This window comes from Suncus etruscus, chromosome 16, assembly GCF_024139225.1.
Source record: "Suncus etruscus isolate mSunEtr1 chromosome 16, mSunEtr1.pri.cur, whole genome shotgun sequence".
NCBI classification, from domain to species: domain Eukaryota; kingdom Metazoa; phylum Chordata; class Mammalia; order Eulipotyphla; family Soricidae; genus Suncus; species Suncus etruscus.
Window position 1 is genome coordinate 68,167,233 of NC_064863.1, and position 21,642 is coordinate 68,188,874.

Consider the following 21,642-nt stretch of genomic DNA (forward strand, 5'->3'; position numbering starts at 1 on the left):
CCTGAAAATTGCAAGCAAATTATTTTCCTTGGCTGTTCTACAAAATACTTGCCTGTGTTTGCATCTGAAAAGAAAGAATGTCTATACAGAGAGAAACACATTGAGTTCAATTTATACATTGCTCTCCTTCAAAACACATTTCAACAAAAAGTGCATTTCAAGTTGAAATCCAAGCTATGAACAATGGCGTTCAAAGTGCCCCACAGATTAGCTTACCTACCTTACCACAGTCAGTGATTCCCTTCACATATCACCTACTTCAGTCAAAATAGGCTGCTCAATGAGCTTATAATATTGCTGATTTGGCAAAATAAAAACAGAAATTTGTTCAATGTCCACAATATGCTTGAAATTTTATTTTTAAGTAATTGGATATCTATTGTAAAAAACAAGCAAGCACTTCATCATTACAAACAACTCATAGAATAGTATTGCAGCAGGGTGGCACTATTGCTCCGGCCCCCAGACATCATTTTTTAAGGATTTACAATAATCAATTATAAAGTTTGTGTGGAACCACAGAAGATCTAGGTTAGCTGAATCCATATTGAAAAACAAGAAACTGGGTGGCATTTCTTTACCTAACCTGAAGCTTTACTATAAAGCGTAGTGATCAAAACAGCAGGGTACTGGAACAAAGATGGAGTCTCAGACCAATGAATCAGAATAGAATATCCAGTAAAATACCTCCCTAATATATGACAATTAATATTTGACAAAGAATCCAAGAACTTGAAATGGAACAAAGACAGTCTTTTCAACAAATGGTATTGGAACAACTTAATAACTACCTGTAAGAAATTAAATATTGATCCATACTTCACACCTTACACAAAAGTCAACTCAAACGTTGAAATTAGACCAGAAGCTAGAAAGTTCATTGAGGAAAACATAGGCGGAACACTACAAATATTATACGTCAAAATGCCTTTGATGATAGAATGCAAATGGCAAGAGCTATATCTTCAAATCTAAATAAATGGAACTGTATTAAAGTAAAGCTTTTCTGTATGGCAAAAGAAACACAGGCTAAAACCAGAAGACAGCTAACAGAATGGAAAATAAAATTTTGTACTCAACACATCAGGTAAAGTTTTGATATCTAGGACATACAAAACACTCACAAAGGTCAGCTCCACAAAACCTAAAAAAATAAAACAATATAAAAATGGGGAGAATATAAAAATGAGGAAGACAAAAAAATGTCAATTTACCCATTTCCTTTTGATTATATATTCTACTGTGAGCTAAAGCTTATGATGTTGAGAACATTGAAAGTCTCATTTAGCTAAGTTTATCCCTGTCATTGATGAAATGCCAAGAAATTGGAAAACATTTCCCCAACATATCTATTTATTATAGGTACCTATTATTTATTTATTATAGGTACTGACCCTATTTATTTATTTATTTCTCTTCTTTTTTCTTTTCTCTTCCTTTTTTCTCTCCTAAGCTATTTTCCTAAATTTATTTATTTTTTTCTTTTTTATATATTTTAACTATCGTAAATATCGTACTATTTAAGTTATTTGATTTATTTATTTTATTTACTATCTGATTTATATATATGTACACATATATAAATAAAAAAAAGAAAAGAAAAGATAAGGCCTCCCAGTTCTTACCACAGGCTGTGTTCTTTACACTGACTGTATAGAAAGAAGAGGTATAATAAATGCACCCCATATACACCTCAATCCAGGCATTTGCCTAGTCCGTATTGTGAATTGGGGAACAAAAAATAATTACATGGATTTTTTTTATTCTTCCTGATCAGAACTTACCATCAAAAATTCTATTTCATAAAATAGAGATCATTAAAATATTCATATCAATTAGTAAATCATAATAGTAAATAGTAATCAGTGTTTATTTTTTCTTAATTCAATTATTTTTTAATTGCTCCAACCCATCTCATAAGGATCAGGCCTCCAGCTACAACCTATGAATAGATCTCTAATGTTTGTCTATAAGTGGGCGTGAGTTTGTATACAGAGGACGCCTCTTTCCTTGCCTAAAATTTATAATGTAAACAAACCATGCCTATAGTGTATATAGGCCCTTTTATATATTATCTCTCCTCTCCTGCCATTCAGAACTTCTTCTATCCTCTCACATCCTCAATCCTCATCCACTATCTCTCCCTATTTAACTCTTTACACTCAGTTCTCACTAAGAATTGAGACCAACCACCTCCACCAACAAGCCGCCATCTAGCTCCCAAAGTGAAAGTACACCCTCTCATTCCTCATTCCTTTTTTTTTTTTTTTTTTGGTTTTTGGGTCATAAAGATTCTGAAATTAATGTCTAATGTCTAATTAATTGTCTAAAACAATCTTTGAATGTCTGTAGTAACTATAGTGATATTCTCCCTTTCATTTCTGATTCAATTTCTTAAGTTTATCTTTCTTTGTCATTATTGCTAATGGTTTATCAATCTTGTTTATTTCTTCAAAGAAAAAACTCTTGGTTTCATTGGTATTTTGGATTGATTTAAGATTTCTAGTTCATTTTTTTCTCTAAGTTTTATTTCCTTATTTCCTTTCTCCTGCCTGGCTACTTTAAGTTCATTTTGTTAGTCAATTTTCCAATTTCTTAAGTTATACCATTAAATTATCTCTGTAGACCTTTTGTTCCTTCCTAATGAATGCTTGTAAAGCTCTAACTTTTCACCTTACTCCCACTTTTGCTGTATAACACAAATTCTGATCATTTATGTCTTCATTCTCATGTGTTTCTAGGGATCTTTTTTTTTTTCTCTAACCACTAATTGTTCAGTAGTGAGCTATTTATTCAGGTGTTAAAGTTATTTTTCTGTCTGTTTTAATTCATTTATATTTTCAGTGCATCTTATTCTGAGAAAAATACTTGGTATAATTTCTATTCTCTTGATTTTATAAATATATTTATGGTACATCATGCGATTTATCTTGAAGAATGTCCATGTACATTGGAGAAGATGTGTATTCAGCTTTATGGGGACAAAAAGCTGTGTGTGTGGAATGAATATATATGTTTGTATGTATATATGTGTGTGTATATACATATATATACGAGTATATATAACTTAACCCCTCTTCTATTTTTCCATTATAGTCCATTTGTTGAGTTTTAGCCTAGTTGATCTATTAAGAGGTCACAGAGGGTTGCTGAAGTCTGACTACTATTGTCTTGCTATAGATGTTTTTCTTCAAGTACAATGAAGTTGTTTTAAGTATTTTGCTGGCTCCCCTCACTGGATCCATATATGTTTAAAAGTGTGATTTCTTCCTGATGTAAATATTCCTTGGTTATTAAGAAATGATCTTCCCGGGGCCGGGCGGTGGCGCTAAAGGTAAGGTGCGCCTGCCTTGCCTGCGCTAGCCTTGGACGAACCACGGTTCGATCCCCCGGTGTCCCATATGGTCCCCCAAGCCAGGAGCAACTTCTGAGCGCATAGCCAGGAGTAACCCCTGAGCGTTACCGGGTGTGGCCCAAAAACCAAAAAAAAAAAAAAAAAAAAAAAAAAGAAAAAGAAAAAAAAGAAATGATCTTCCCTTATAGCTTTTAAAGCCTGAATTATATGCTGTCAGTTATTATTATGATCACCCCATCTTTTATGGAAGTTATTTGTTTGAAGGATTATCTTCCAATATTTGACTTTGAGTCTTACTATTCAAATAATTTCTTGCAGGAAGCAAAATATTGGCTTAAATTTTCTTTTCCATTTTTCCCACTATATGTCTCTTAATTAGTACATTTAGTCTATTGATATTGAGAGAGAGTATTGTAATGCAATTTTTTTGCCATTTATTGTAGAAGTTGTGTGTTAGTGGGTTCTGCTTTGTCTAAATGTAAACTGTTAAGTACTTCTTTTAAGAATGGTTTAACATCCATAAATATATCAACATAATACACAACATCAACAACAAGAAAAATAAAAATCACATGATCATATCAATAGATGCAGAGAAAGCATTTGATAAGGTCCAACACCCATTCTTGATCAAAACTCTCAGCAAGATGGGAATGGAAGGAACCTTTCTCAATATAGTTAAAGCCATCTACCACAAGCCAGTGGCAAATATTATCCTCAATGGAGAAAAACTAAAAGCCTTCCCTTTAAATTCTGGCATAAGACAAGGCTGTCCTCTCTCACCACTCCTATTCAACATAGCACTGGAAGTACTCCCTATAGCGATTAGGCAAGAAAAAGATATCAAGGGAATCCAGATAGGAAAGGAAGAAGTCAAGCTCTCCCTGTTTGCAGATGACATGATACTCTACTTAGAAAACCATAAAGACTCTACCAAAAAGCTTCTAGAAACAATGGACTCATATAGCAAGGTGGCAGGCTACAAAATTAACACACAAAAATCAATGGCCTTTATATACATCAATAGTAATAAGGAAGAAATGGACATTAAGAAAACAACCCCATTCACAATAGTGCCACACAAACTCAAATATCTTTGAATCAACTGACTAAAAATGTGAAGAACCTATACAAAGAAAACTATAAAACTCTGCTCCAAGAAATAAGAGAGAATACGTGGAAATGGAAAAACATACCCTGCTCATGGATTGGCAGGATTAACATCATCAAAATGGCAATACTCCTCAAAGCATTGTACAGATTTAATGCGATCCCTCTAAAGATACACATGACATTCTTCAAAGAAGTGGATCAGGCACTTTTGAAATTCATTTGGAACAATTAATACCCTAGAATAGCTAAAGCAATCATTGGGGAAAAAATATGGGAGGAATTACTTTCCCCAACTTTAAACTTTACTACAAAGCAATAGTTATCAAAACAGCATGGTATTGGAATAAGGACAGGCCCTCAGATCAGGGAATAGACTTGAATACTCAGAAAATGTTCCTCAGACATACAGTCACCTAATTTCTGATAAAGGAGCAAGAAATACTAAATGAAGCAAAGAAAGCCTCTTCAACAAGTGGAGTTGGCACAACTGGCTAGCCACTTGCAAAAAATTAAACTTAGACCCCCAGCTAACATCATGTACGAAGGTAAAATCCAAATGGATTAAAGACCTCGATATCAGACCCAAAAACCATAAGATATATAGAACAACACATAGGCAAAACACTCCAAGGCATTGAGACTACAGGCATATTCAAGGAGGAAACTGCACCTCCAAGCAAGTGAAAGCAGAGATTAATAAATGGGAATATATTAAGCTGAGATGCTTCTGCACCTCAAAAGAAATAGTGCCCAGGAAACAAGAGCCACCCACTGAGTGGGAGAAACTATTCACCCAATACCCATCAGATAAGGGGCCAATCTCCAAAATATACAAGGCACTGACAGAACTTTACAAGAAAAAAACATCTAAGCCCATCAAAAAATGGGGAGAAGAAATGGACAGACATTTAGACAAAAAAGAAATACAAATGGCCAAAAGACACATGAAAAAATGCTCCACATCACTAGTCATCAAGGAGATGCAAATCACAACAACTATGAGGTACCACCTCACACCACTGAGAATGGCACACATCACAAAGAATGAGAATAAACAGTGTTGGCGGGGATGTGGAGAGAAAGGAACTCTTATCCACTGCTGGTGGGAATGTGTCTAATTCAACCTTTTTGGAAAGCAATATGGAGATTCCTCCAAAAACTGGAAATCGAGCTCCCATACGATCCAGCTATACCACTCCTAGGAATATACCCTAGGAACACAAAAATACAATACAAAAACCCCTTCCTTACACCTATATTCATTGCAGCACTATTTACCATAGCAAGACTCTGGAAACAACCAAGATGCCCTTCAACAGATGAATGGCTAAAGAAACTGTGGTACATATACACAATGGAATATTATGCAGCTGTCAGGAGAGATGAAGTCATGAAATTTTCCTATACATGGGTGTACATGGAATCTATTATGCTGAAAGAAATAAGTCAGAGAGAGAGAGAGAGAGAGAGAGAGAGAGAGAGAGAGAGAGAGAGAGAGAGACGAGAATGGTCTCACTCATCTATGGGTTTTAAGAAAAATGAAAGACTTTCTTGCAATAATAATTTTCAGACACAAAAGAGAAAAGAGATGGAAGTTCCAGCTCACCTCAGGAAGCTCACCACAAAGAGTGATGAGTTTAGTTACAGAAATAACTATATTTTGAACTATCCTGATAATGAGAATGTATGAGGGAAATGGAAAGCCTGTCTAGAACACAGGCGGGGGTTTGGTGGGGAGGAGGGAGATTTGGGACATTGGTGATGGGAATGTTGCACTGGTGATGGGTGGTGTTCTTTGCATGACTCAAACCCAAACACAATCATGTATTTAATCAAGGTGTTTAAATAAAATATATATAAAAAAGAATGGTTTAGAGTCTGTAAATTTACTTAGTTGTTATTTATCAATGAATCTGTGCATCTTGCCTTTAAACCTGAATGAAAGTCTGGCTGTTGAATATTTGTTGTGAGGCATTCATATCTATTAGTTTGTTTGTTTGTTTTTTTACTATATCCCTCATTGCTTTCAGGCCTGAAGGGTTTCTTGGGATAAATCTGCTGTAAATTTTAAGTTTGCTTCTTTGTATGTAATTTTTATGTTTTTCACTGTGCTGCTTTCAGTATTCTATATTTATGGTTTTTATTATTGTGACTATGATTTGCCTTGGCAATGCTTTTCTTTTGATTTATTTTAATGGATATTCTTCAGTGATCCAGAATGTGAGTGCAAGCATTATTCAGCTGTAGTTTAAGATATTTTTGACAGTTGCTTCTTTATTGAGGTTTTCTTCTGGACCCTCTGGGACCCCAATAATTCTTATGTCATTCCTGTTGAATTTATCCCAAAGGTTTATTGTCATTCATTCACTTATTTTGAATGTTTATTTTCATCTTCTGTTCAATTATTTTAAGGATCTTTTTTACCTCTTCTGTTGAATTAAGGTGTTCTGTAGCTTATCTTCTAATTCACTGATTCTATCCTCAGCAGCTGTTATTCTCTTGCTGAAGCTTTCGAATGGGTTTTTCATTTCTACCAAGTTTTAAAGTCCTAATATTTCTGTTTGGACTTTTCTCATTTCTACTCTCAGATTCTCTTGCATGTTGTTTTCTGTCTATCCATTATTTATTAAGTTCTTCGAAGATCCTTTATATATTCTCTCTAAAGTCCTGATCAGAGAGCCTATATATATATAGATAAAATTAGTAGGGTCTTCAGAACTTTCATCTTCATTAACTGTGTGTGGTGGAGTTTTGTGTTGGTTTTTCACTGTTACCTTTGTAGTGATGTGGTATTTTTATGTGTTGTAGAATCCTAGTTTATGTGTTCTAGTCTTTGACTAGAATAAATGCATGTCTGCAGAACAAACTGGGTGACTACACTCAATTCAGTTAAAAAATGGCCTTTTTAGTCCAAACACTTCCCACAGCTCACAATCTCTACTGCCACTGTAGGTTAACAGTATATTTTTTCTATCAGCCACATTCTTCTCTTGGCTCATATAAAATTCTACAGTCTCATTTTAGTTTTGTCATTGCATCCCCTACTATATAAGCAACTTTTTATTACATAGACCATTATTTAATACTTAGTAGATATGTTTTACATCTGCGTATATGCCATTAACTATCTCATATTAAATGTGATGTGTGTGACTTCTAAACATGACGTAGAAGAGATAACTTCCTTCTTTCTTCCTTTACAGAATAGAACTTGTGCTTCCGTATGATTTAGCAATTTCAGTACTCAGGCTATACCCTAGGAACACAAAAACACAATATAACAATGTCTTCTGCACTCCTATGTTTATTGCAGTGCAATACACAATACCATAATTAGAAACACCCCAGGTTCTTGACAACAGATGAGTGGCTAAAGAAACTATGGTACCTCTACACAATAGAATACTGTATAGCTATTAAGAAAATGAAATCAAAAAAAAAAAGAAAAAAAAAAGAAAATGAAATCATAAATTTGCCTATACATGGAAAGACATGGAGACTATTATGCTGAATGAAATGAATCAAAAGGAGGGATATAGACACAGAATAGCCTCACTTATCTGTGGGAATTAACAAAAGTAAAAGACAGTATGGAAATAATACCCAGAGACAGAAGGCCTGAAAAAACAGCCCATGATATGAAGCTTACTACAAAGAGTGGTGAGTGCAGTTAGAAAAATAACAGTTACTATGAAAATGATAGTGAGAAAGAAATAGAATGTCTGTCCCAAAGATAGTCAAGGTGTGGGAGAGGATGGAAATGGGTAACATTGGTTGCAGGAAAGTATACTAGTAAAGGGATAATTTATTTAAGCACTGTGATGACAAACACAGTAGTTAGGTATCAGTTATCGATAACTGATACCTAACTACTGTGTTTGTCATCACAGTGCTTAAATAAATTATCAAAAAGTAGAATTTGAGGGGTCAGAGCAGTGGCGCAGCAGTAGGACATTTGCCTTGCATACGGATGACCTAGGACAGATCATCTGTTCGATCCCCTGGCATCCCATATAGTCCCCCAAGCCAGGAGCAATTTCTGAGCAAGAACCAGGAGTAACCTCTGAGCATCACTGGGTGTGGCCCCTATAAAAAAAATAAGTAGAATTTGAATTAGCTTATGAGGCTGGAGTAATTTAACAGCAGGTATGGCACTTGCCTTGCATGCAGACAGCTCAGGTTCAATCCCCAGCATCCCATATGATCCTTTGAGCATTGAAAAGAGTGATTCCTAACTGGAGAGCTATAGCAAAACTGAGAGTGCCATGTGTTCCCCAAACTTTCCAATTCTCTCCAACCTGAGCCAATGTAAATAACATTTTAGGAATAAACAATGAAGAAAGCATTTGCCTTTCATTCTCAAAATGTTTATCCCTAGGTCTTTAAGAAGAAAATAAAATTCTGTTTTGTTAGTGCCACTTTATTTAAGATCGTTTTGGTGGAGCTACTTAAAATATATCCAAATTAATATAACTTCCATCTTTATTTATACGCATTTTCCTCTTTTCTCCAGTTGCATCTAGCTACATAAATATGTCCTAAAGCCTGCAAAATTTCTACTTGGAAAGGAAACAACACCAAAAATTGCAGGTTAGCTTTTACTGCTGACATAGATCATTGGCAAAACATTGACACTCTATAGTCACATAGACATTGGTTCTTTTCGGGTGATGAGAAATTTAGTTTTAGTGGGATTTAATGTGCATAGAATTTCCCAAGCCACTTGAGTAATCATGTGCTTACATGAAATGAACAGCATTTATTTTTAATATGTGCATCTGGGGAGGATACTAACACATGTTTATTTCATATAAATTCTATCCTGGATACAAAAGGATTTTTTTTCCCACTTCCTACCCTTATGTTAGAAGAAGTATAGTAGGAAACGTTTGCTTTTTTTTGTTCTTGTTGTTGTTACTTTTAGACAGATATGTATGTGACCCTATGACTTACTAGTTCACTATAAGTATAATTAAGAGGATATGGGGCAAAAAGGTCAGAGCTGACATTGTTGTACATGGTTAAAGTGGTTAGATAGCCAGAAACCCATATAGTTCCCTAAATATGCCAGGAGTGATCCCTGAGCACAGAGCCAGGAGAAAGTCTTGAGCATCTGTGTGTATAAATTCCCCCCTTCTCTGAAAGAATAATTAAGGAGGTAAAATTTTGAGGAAGGGCAAAATATTTTGATAAGATCTCAATCTGGATCACTTCTCCTTTTATTTCTAGGTACTATTAAAAATTTGAGATCGCATAGCCGTATAGTCCTTGGAAAAATTCCCATCTTTTATTTTTTTCTCACATTTACACACATATCTTCTTTACACATATGTTGAAGTCAATTAGCAAATACTACTTATAGGTCTACTTCAAGATTAACTCATTTGTGAAAAACAGATGTTTTTGTGGGTAATATGCTTTCCTGCTTTATGCAACTCTGGCAAGCCCCTTTCCAATAAGTTACGTGACATTTTAGTCATCTTATTAGAGAGAAAGTGATGGAAGAATATTCACAGCCAAAGTTGAAGCAATTAAGGGAACATTGATTCCCATATGCAACCTCTAAAAAACTGGATGTTTACACCATATGTCAGAAGTTTGAGCAAGATAGATAAAAGTTTAAATACATCTTCATTTCCATACTTACTTATAAAAGAGAGAGAACCATACTAGCTTATTAGGTTTGTGATAATAAAAGTGTCACAGGCAGTGTGTTTTAAACACTAGAAATTATTTTTCTCATAAATTTGGAGAATATATTTGTGATATAAGTTCTGAACAGTTTATTCTATACTACTCTCACCTTACCTTGTAGATAGCGATCTTCTCCCTGATCATTCTATTCACATGTCTGTGGTCTAACCTCTTTGTAAGGATTAAGTTTTAATCATATTGATTAGGGTCAACCATAATAACTTTGTTTTGATGTAAATCCCTCTCTAATGAGCATCTGTCTAAGAATTTCTGAGTCATGGAGGCTAACACTTTCACATACTACGATTAGGGAAATATAATTTATCCCATAAAAGGAGTCATGCCTGCTATTTTTATTTTTCAAAAACAACTTTAAGAAATGACAATGTTTTGCTTTTTCACACTTTAACAGTAATGGAATATGTTTATAACTGTAGGACACCTATATAGGTAAGTATAAATCTTGTTGGATTTTTAATTTTCTTACTGGAATTCTTGTTTTCATGCATAAGTACTAAAGACTCTAAGAGATTTTTTTTTTCATTATTGCTCTCCGTATGAAAGCAGCTGTTCAATGAACGCAGCATATTTTGTTATCTCATCAAGAAGTAGAGGAAGATTATGCTATGATCAGGTTTTGTATGGTTATAGTCAGTGCTTTTTTGATTGTCTGAGCCCCAGTGATTGATTTAAGATGTCTATTTCAGAGCAGTTACTCATCCCTGATATTTGTCCAACTCAAAGCTCCATGTTATTTATGTAAATGATGTTTTATATGCTTTCCCTGAAGATAAATCCAAGTTGACAGAATTGGTTAAGAGATGAGTGTGTCTCCCAATTGGATTATGTTGTAGAATTTATCTATATCAACTTTCATATTTCACTGGCAAATTAGGAGCTTTGGAGTATAAAAGCCTAAGATAGAGTGAGAGAACCTATTTTCTGCTCTGGGGTACTAGTTTGAGATGTCAGACACTGTGTATTTAGGAAAGCTTCAGAGGAAAGAAAGCTTAGAAACAGATGATTTATCTTTGAAAATTGGATTCACTCTAAACCATGGGGAAAATATCTTACAACAAACTCATTTACAAACATTCCAAACATTCAGCACTTGGAAAATGTTCTTTTGTCTAATGAATTGCAAATTTTTAGCTTTGACCAGGGATTTTTTCCTCTTTTATTAGGAGAACATAAGTCCTATGTGTTCTTTACATGGGACTGCAGAAAAATGACAGTGGCCACATGTGGTTTCTGATGTGTAAATAATAGAGTGAGGGCCCATAAATTTTCTCATTTAATAAGAAATCATCCGGAGACAAAAATAATGAGAGGAAAAATGAATGCAAATTTCATCACTAGTAGAATTGAGAGATACATGAAACCTCAGAAACAATAACAACAAAGTTTAAAAGAAGTGCCAGAAGCAATAATGGCATTGAAGACAAATGAACATGTGAACCAAAGACCTACATAGTGACAGAACTCAAATGGAACTCAACACAAATTATTCAAATAAATATTCTATACCAAAACATAACATATTATCTTTATATAATTTTAAATAAATGGGATCATGGAACATCTCAAAATTGGATATCTAGCTTAAAAGAGAAATCACATAAGTGATCCATATTTTGTGGAAGATTTTAACTTCTTGCAGGAAGAGGAGATACTGTATTGTTAACAGTGCTGACAGTTGGCTAGCAGAGATGTATAGATAAATCACACATGTAATTTTGCCATAAGTAGAATTACTGGTAGCCTGTAACATAGCATTGCCACTTTTTCACCAGAAGTACACTGATAAGGACAGTAATCATTTGAAAAATGAATAATAATAATGAAAGTGAACAGAGTAGACTCTAAATAGAAAAGAGATAAAAGGGAAAATATGGAATATTGATAACGAAAGTTTATGAGGAGCTACATTAAAAGAAGTACAAAAGAAAATGTAGTCTTCTTAAAAAGAAACCGGAGCAGTGGCACAGCTGTAGGGCATTTGCCTTGAATGTGGCTGACCTAGGATGAACCGTGGTTCAATCCCCTGGTGTCCCATATGGTCTCCCAAGCCAGGAGCGATTTCTGAGTGAATAGCCAGGAGTAACCCCTGAGCATCACAGGGTGTCAATAAAAGCAAAACAAACAAACAAAAAATGTAGCTCCATTAAGTGTAGGATATAGAACAAAGGACAATTCAGTGTCATGGGCAGAGAACCATTATAATGGCACACATTCACACAAGCTCAAAAATATATTATTTTGTGGTCCAATTGTACTGATATCCTTTCTTAAAATTAATTGATATTTTTATTTAAGCACCTTGATTACAAACATAATTGTGGTTGGGTTTCAGTCATGTAAAGAACACACTTCCCTCCACCAGTGTAACATTCCCAACACCAATGTTCCAAATCTCCACATGTGGAGATGAACCAGGTACTAGCTGGAACTTTGTACTAGTAGGAACTGAGTCGTTAACTTACCACAGGTTTGGGCAAGTGCTAGCATAAGCTGTGTCTAAGTGAATGTATGGATTCTAGACATATTCTTTTTTGCTCCATTGTGTAAGCAAAAACCCATCTTTTTTCATTTGTTTGTTTGAATTTGGGACTACATTTGGAATTAATCAGGTCTTATTCCTGGCTTTGTGCTCAGGGGTCACTCCTGCTAAGCTCTGGAGACTATATGGGATAACAAGGGTTAAACCTAGGTCAGCACACTCAAGGAAATTGCCCTACCTACTGTAGTCTCTCTTTGGCCTCGAAAGCTCATGTCATCTATGATCATAGTCAAAACTTTATGCTAGGCATGAGAAACTCCAGTGATCAAGAGTAGTCATAGGTTTTAATAAATCTGGTATAGGCATACCTCTCTTGTTTGGTAAGAAATCCTTTGAGACAAGATTGTGGGACTGTGAAGTCATCTTACTTAGGTGTATTATTAGGAATAGTAAAAGATGTTATTATTTATCACTTATTCCACTCCCTATCTATACTTAATATACAGCACTATATATTTGTGTTAAATTTAAAATATATGTTGTATATTAATGAGCTTCCTAAATTATTAAGTTGAACATATAAGAACTTTTAATTGAGCTGTTTTATGATTTCTGTTGTATTTTTTTTTACAAATTTATTGTCTAATTTATTTAGAAAGTTTCTGGGGGAGCAGACAGATAACACTCGGTAGGGTGTTTACTTAGCAAGTGGCAGATCCCAGTTCAGTCCCTGACATCCCATATGATCCCCCAAGCCTGCTAGGATTAATTAATTCCTGAGTGTAGAACTAGGAATCCCTGAGTTCTGTTGGGTGTGATCCCCAATTTTTTTTAAAAAAGTTATTGTTATTTTATTTTATTTATATATAAACTCTTTAAGCACCATGATTACAAACATGACTGTAGTTCATTTTCAGTCATAAACAGAGCATCCCCCTTCAGCAGTGCAACATTCCCACCACCAATGCCCCACTTCCCTCCTTCCCATCCACTGTCTGTTTTCAAGACAGGCATTTTACTACAGTTATTTTTTTTTTAGTTTAGTAAGCTCTTTTTTTTTTTTTAAAGGAGAAGAGTTAAAAAAATACAGTAATAGCGGTGTGAGAGTGGCAATTGTTCTTGTTTGCATAGGCACAGCAAAATATGGGGAAAATGAAAAAAAAAAAGCCTTGGCCTAAATACAAGGAGACCTTACTCCTGAAATTTTCTGGCATAAGACTGACTCTGGACTCCAGGCATACTAGGTTGTCCAACCCCTGAGTCATTCTCTGTGGCAAACTGAATTCCATTCTAGGAATGATTAGCATTGTCAATGAATAAGACTATCATTTTTGGAAAGGGTGGGAGTAAAGGAATGGAAGGGGTTCTTCCAAAATGTTCTTGAGGGCCCTGTTGGCTATTATTAGTCAACCAGGTTAAGAATCAGTGCAAGAATCTCCGAATATAGTGCTGTTTGGGCTACTCTAGCAAGGTTCAGGGGTCTCCAGGACTGCACAAGGTAATATTTAGGGAATACTGTGATGGCAGAAATTAAACCAAGCTTGGCTGCTTGTACCTTTACCCCTGAACTATCTTTCAAGCACAATTAAATGACCCTTGGATGTCCTAAGATCAAAATTGTATTTAAAAGAATATTTGGGGGTATGAGAGATAGCATGGAGGTAGGGCGTTTGCCTAGCATGCAGAAGGATGGTGGTTCGAATCCCGGCATCCCATATGGTCCCCCTAGCCTGCCAGGATCGACTTCTGAGCATAGAGTCAGGAGTAAAGCCTGAGAGCTGCTGGGTGTGACCCCCCCAAACTCCCCTCAAAAACAAACAACAACAAAAAACAAAAATAAAAAATATTTTACTGAAACCATTGTGATTTACAAAGTCCTTCATAATTGGGTTTCAGACATACAATAAATTAGTGTTGATCTCCCTCCACCATGTTACCAGAGTGTACCCCATGCCACCACCCTTTGCCCCCCAGTATGCCAGAAAAACATGCCCATTTACAGTTTAGATTGTTAGAGTTTGTGTCTCTTGATTTCATTGTTGTTGACTTTGGCTTGGATATTAAGTTCTGTCCTTCTTTTATCTCCACCAATGAACCTGAGACCATTTGATCCCTGGCTCCATCCTTTCATATTTGTGTTTCTCTTCCCCCAATCAGTTTCTTTTCTTCATGCTATACTGTGGGGACAAGGGTGTTCTTTTTCTTTTTTTTAATATATTTTTTATTTAAACACCTTGATTACATTCATGATTGTGCTGTTTGGGTTTCAGTCATGTAAAGAACACCACCCATCACCAGTGCAGCATTCCCATCACCAATGTCCCAAGTCTCCCTGCTCCCCACCCAATCACTGCCTGTACTCTAGACAGGCTTCCTATTTCCTTCATACATTCTTATTATTAGGATAGTTCAAAATGTAGTTATTTCTCTAACAAAACTTATTCCTGTTTGTGGTGAGCTTCACAAGGGTTTTTTTTTTTTTTTAATAGAAGTGTTGTAAACCAGGAGAGAGAGTAATCTAAAATAGGTTTATATTTCCTTAGATGTAAATTGCTACATCCTCCAGGAAGTTCAGTGTGGTCAACATTCCCTCATATTGAGCCATTGGCTGTGGTAGATTAATTGGCCCTGCTGAGAGAAAAATCATGTTTCAAGCCCATACATATCTTTGATTCATATATAAAGAAAGATACACACTTTGGACACCGTGGATATGAATCCATGAATACATATTTGGATTACTGAGAAACTGATTGTAGAATGCATAGCTTATGTTTTTGTAAGTAGCATATGGCTACATTTTATTTAATTTTCTGAATTCACTCTTATTATTCAATTAAAGTTATTGTAGTTTTTGTCTTTTTCTGGAGAGAATGTATGCAATTTCTTACTTTTTTGGCTGTTTGTATTTAACTTTATGCTTATTCCAGACTTCCTATCTAATATTTTGGTGATAAAGAAGCTGTTCCTACACAAATTATTTACAAAGATTATAGCTAAATCATATTTATCTTTGCTAGCATGGGATTATGATGAAATGTCAGCTAGCTTGCCTTAGTTTTTAGGCATTTGAATATACACTTACCCATCATCACTTCCTCATATATCTATTATTTGCATCATAGAATTGGTAAAAATTGTGTTTATATTTATTTTTGGAGGGGGCATGGACTACACCCAGTTCTGATGAGAACTTTTGGTTCTGTGCTTAGGGAGCAGCCACTGATTTGATTTTATTTACTCACTCTTAGCAGACTTAAAGAATCATATGGGGCTCCAACGAATTAAACCCATGTCAGCTGCATGTAAGGCAATTACCCTAAATGCTGTAAAAATCATTCTGGCCTCAATTGCACTTAATAAGTTTTATTAATCAATACTGACTCTAGTTAATTGTAACTCTAGTTACATGGACCATTTTTTCTGATTTCCTGTTGTTCCACAGGAAGCTCACCATTCTAGCTTCTGGCATGTAGCTTTGTGCTCATTCCTTCTGAATTTGTTTATTTTGGTTTTTAATTGATAGTTACCTAATTATTGTGGCTGGATAACATTTTTTATCATTGATAACATTCTTTTTGATATTTACCTATATTTTTCAAAGAGGAAGAACAGAAGATATATCATGAGCCCATTTTTAGTTCTGAATATTTCTACTCACAATGTACTGCCAAGTACTTAAGGAATAAACAGAACAATCTAAATATTTAATTATTATACTTACTAAATTAAGTTACTTTACTGTTAATATTCATTGGATATTCTGTGTTCCTTTTCTTTAATTATTAAAATGAAAGATGCTATTAGTAATAATACTGCATACACCTATTTTGACGAATATATCTATAAAAATAATACATCCTGTATTTTTGACCTGGGAGAGTGATAAAGTAACGAGCTTAAATATGAATAAAAGTACTGGAATAAAAGTTCTGGATTTTTGTCTAAAACAATCAGCCTATCAAAAATGGGGAGAAGATATGAACAGAAAATTCCTCAAAGAAGACATTCAGATGGGCTCATGCTTCTCCTCTGGACTTCTTGATAGTCTGTTAGGGTGAAATGGTCTATGCTGACTCTTGCCTCCTTCCATCCCACAAAACCCGACAAATCTCAGTCATGCATGAGTCCATCTCCATCCATATTGGCCAGACTGGTGTCCAGATTGACAATGCCTGCTGAGAGCTCTACTGTTTGGAACATGGATCCAGCCTAATGGCCAGATGCCCAGTGAAAAGACCATTGGGGAGGAGACGAATCCTTCAACTCCTTCTTCAGTGAAAGGGGCGCTGGCATACATGTTCCCAGAGCTGTGTTTAAGACCTGGAACTCATTGATTAAATTCGCATTGGCACCTACCACCAGCTCTTCTGTACTGAGGAAGATGCTGCCAATAACTATGCCTTAAGGCACAACATCATTGGCAAGGAGATCATTGACCTTGTCTAGAACAAAATTCACAAGCTAGCTGACTGGTGCATAGGGCTTCAGAACTTCTTGGTATTTCACAGTTTTGGTGGAGAAATTCGTTCTGAATTCCACTCTCTGCTGATGTGATATCTTTCTGTCAGTTATAAGATGTCCAAGCTTGAGTTCTCCATCTACGGAGCACCCTAGGTTTCCAATGTTTTGTTCTAGATCTACAATTCTATTCTCACCATCAACACCTCCTTGGAGCATTTTGATGGTGACTTCCTGGTAGACAATGAGGTTATCTACAACATGTTGCAGAAACAATGCTATCGAGTGTCCAAAACACACTAACCTGAACCACCTTTCTAGCTAGATTGCATCATCCATCATTGCTCCTCTCTGAATTGTTGGCGTACTGAATATCAATGTAATAGAATTCCAGACTACTCCAGTGCCCTATTCCTGAATTCATTTCCCTCTGACCACATATGCCCATCATCTCTGCTGAGAAAGCCTACCATTAACAGCTCACTGTTGCAGAGATCACCAATGCATGCTTTGAGCCAGCCACCAGATAGTGAGTTATGACCCTTGACATGGCAAATACAGGCATGCTGCCTCTTTTGAAAACATATAGATACCCTTCAAAAACTAATAATCAAGCTTCTATATAGCCTAACAATTTCACTTCTGGGCAACTACCCTACAGGCCCCAAATCTTTATTCAAAAATCCATTTGCACTCTTATATTCATGGCAGCACTATTCATGATAGCTTAAGTCTGGACACAACCCAAGTGTCTAAGAACAAATGATTAGGTAAAGAAACTATGGTATGTATATACAATAGAAAACTGCTTGGCTATAAGAAGATAAAATGCAATTTGACACTATGTAGATGGAACTGGAGCATGTAATTATGAATGAAGTCAACCAGAAGAGAAAGATGAAATTTTCTCTCCTATTTGTGTATATAATGTAGCAAGATAAGGGGCTAAGAGCAACAAAATCTAAGAATTAATCTCCAGAACTGAGCTTGGCATGGCAATGATATGTGGGTAGGCTGAGAGGGGTTATGCTGAGTTGGGGAGAAGAGAAAGTACTGGGGAACACTGAGACATTGATGGAAATACTCTAGGGGGGTGTGATGTGGGAACATTGCTTATATGAAACCCTACCATTAAAAATCTGGGGGGGGGGGAGAACAAAACTAAACAAAACAAAGTTGTGGTAAGCAGAGTTCTAATTAAATGCTATCATATAATCAAAGACTTTAGCATTTTTGGTGAATAATAAATCTAAATAAATGATTGATTTAAATCTGACCCCAACTAAATTTCTAATTAGACACAACATAATAATAGAAATATACTGTTAAATTTATAAAAATCTAGAACTAAAAGTAAAATTTGTTGTTTAGCAATTAACTCTCTGCTCCCACAGGTAATGTTAAACATCAAATTTTATTTTCTGTTTCAGATCTTTATAAATTCAATCATTTAAAAGGAACAGACCTGGGATTTATCTGACAGAAATGAAAATATTTAAAATTCTGAAAACTACCTTTAAAAAAAGAACATTTGAGGAGAGTTGGGCCATACCCAGTGGTACTCATAACTTAATTCTGGCTCTGCATTTAGGCATTATTCCTGGCAGTGCCAGAAGACCATATGCTGCCAGAAGCTGAAGTGAAACCAGCTGTATCCAAGATCTTTAATCTAATGCCTTAACACCTAATACTACCTCTTCAAATCCTAAATAAAGACAATTTTATGCAACTAAAAATAGTGATGAAGTTTAATCATATTATTAGCTATGGTTCAATATATGCATATATTTTCTATATTTTAATTCTACATTTAGAAAAAGTTAGGTATTTTGTAAAAGCTATTTTGAAAATGAACTCAGCTGCCTTTTATTGTACAGTGAATTTTCAATCATTGCACTTATTCAAGTTAGGTTGTAATAGAAAATCAAACCTTTAGTTAAAGATAATATCTATTTACTATCTTTTGATATTCACCAAGTTATACCTTAATTTTTGCAAATTTCTTTCAAATCCCCTTCCATATTAGAATACCCTTTTTCATTTATTCGCCATTATAAATTTTTGTTCTATCTTATTTTAATCTCCATGGATATCTTTGTTGAGTTAATTTCATCTTGTATTCAAATCTTAGCTCCATTATAATTTCTTCTAAAAGCTATCATTTCGTTGTTGTTGTTGTTGTTGTTTTAATCTTTGAGAAACACCTGGTGGTGCTCAGGGTTTACTCTTGACTCTTAGATAGCTCTGGTGGGTATCAGAAATCAAGCCTAAGTTGTCCATATGCAATGCAACCACTATCCCCCATACCCTATCTCTCTAGTCCTTTCTCGCAAACACTCCTGAAATTCATTTGAAACAATAAACACCAAAATATCTAGAGCAACTTTTGGGGTAAAAATATGGGAGGTATCTTTATCCCCAACTTTAAATTGTATTACTAAGCTATACCCATTAAAACAGCATGGTATTGGGAAAAAGATAGACACTCAGATCAGTGGAATAGACTTGAGTATTCAGAGAATGTTACCCAGACATACAATTACTCTTTGATAAAGGGGCAAGAAATGCAAAATGGAGCAAGAAAAGCCTCTTCAACAACTGGTGTTGGCACAACTGGTCAGCCACATGCAAAAAGCTAACTCATACCTCCATATAACACCATGCACAAAGGTCATATACAAATAGATCAAAGACCTTGATAAAAGACCCACAACAATAAGGTATAGAAAAGAACATGTAGGTAAAACACTCCATGACATTGAGACTAAAGGCACCTTCATGGAGGAAACATCACTCTCCAAACAAGTGGAAGTAGAGATAAACAGATGGGACTATATGAAGCTGAGAAGTTTCTAATTGACATATATCACTACTATATTCTTGTCCAATAAGTTTGCCCTAATGCAGTCCAATATATGAGAGTATATATTGGAAACACCGACATTATTGTTTTATTAAGGGAGAATTCTGTAAGGTCTATGAGAACTTTTAAAAATATGGCTCTTACAAAAGAAAAAAATATATTTTCAAAACAATTGCAGTCATTTTCCTGGCTGAAGACTAAATTATTGTACATTATAGTGTGTATGACTATGATAAGTAGATAACCATAGATCATTCCAAGGAAAAGTAGAGGGAAGATTGCACTAACATTAGTTTCTCTGGTATTTGTAGACTGTAAATTTCTTTAAATGATAGTGGTAAAGATGGAAGACAGATGGGTAGAGGAAAAGACAGAATCAGATAGTGAATGAGTTAGTACTGCAGCTAGTCTTCAGTGCTGTTTTATTACAAGGCTCGCAACAATCAATGTCTCCCTCATCCTCCATTCCCTCCCCCTGAAATGTACCGATTTATATGAAAATTAAGATTACAAATTAAAGCGTGTCTATCCTGGAGTTTTCCAGTTCATCAGCCATCCAATAAAAATGATGTCAAGCCTGTATGCATAATTCCCAGAAGATTACTTTGTCCTTACAGCTAAGCCCTGTCCCTGATATGAAAGATCTCTATCCATTTTTAGTGAAATAAAGAACTAACATCATAATCCCAATATTGACATATAATCTTCATTATCTCCTGACCCTCTTGAGATTCCCTCAATCTATATTACTTAAGATTTGTTTATTTATAATCCTTATGTATTTACCTTTATTGAGATAGGATTAAAAATGGGAGGGGGGAGCTCCAAAAATCCTTATGATCTCATGATTGAGTTTCAATTCACCAACAATCAACTAATGTGTTAGACAAAATATTTTTAAGTGGTTCTTAGAGTATAGTTTAAGCCTGAAAAAGCATTAATTGGTCCATTGGGTGCCCATTTCATTAAATAAATTATTTGCAATTCAACATTATTTATAGTATGAGAGCATCCTCTTTTACTATTTTTTTTTTAGAAGATGGAGGTAGTGTTATAAAACATAACAGATAGAGTCATCCAGATTAACTTTTAGTTCTTTTTTTTTTGCAAGTTTTGATTCATAGTTATAGTTGTGACTGGTAAACCACAATCACTCAGCCAATCTCATCAAACAAAAATCTTAATGGCTTCTGCCAATGTCTCGGACTGTTAACTACCAAACTAGTCATGAATGCTGGTAAGATGGTTCCTTGAAAATTATTGCTTATTTATATTTTTCTTTTTTTGTTTTTGTTTTTGTGTCAGTCAGACCTGTTGATGCTCAGGGATTACAGCTGGCTCTGTACTCAAAAAATACTCATAGCAATGCTTGTGGGAGCCTATGGGATGCTTGGGATTTGAACTTCGGTCAGCTGTGTGCAAGTGCTTTACCTGCTTCACTACCTGCTCTAATCCCTTATTTATTTATTTATTAACACTATACATTTTTCCTAATTTTTATTATAATACCATTATCTACCAAGTTGCTTATACTACAGTTTTTGCAAGCATTAAATAGTCAAACTCCAATCCCACTACCAGTATGATCTTCCCTTCACCAGTGTCCCCAATCATGCACCCACCATGTGGACATAAATATATTTACTTCCTCTTGTT

At 35.1% G+C, this 21,642-nt stretch overlaps 1 non-coding gene across 1 annotated transcript; it reads left to right on the forward strand.

Moving 5' to 3' along the window:
- Positions 1-1,608: 1,608 nt before the first annotated feature.
- Positions 1,609-1,740, forward strand: LOC126032695 (small nucleolar RNA SNORA51). The gene has a single exon (XR_007503918.1). It is a non-coding gene; the product is annotated as a small nucleolar RNA SNORA51 (small nucleolar RNA).
- Positions 1,741-21,642: the final 19,902 nt, after the last annotated feature.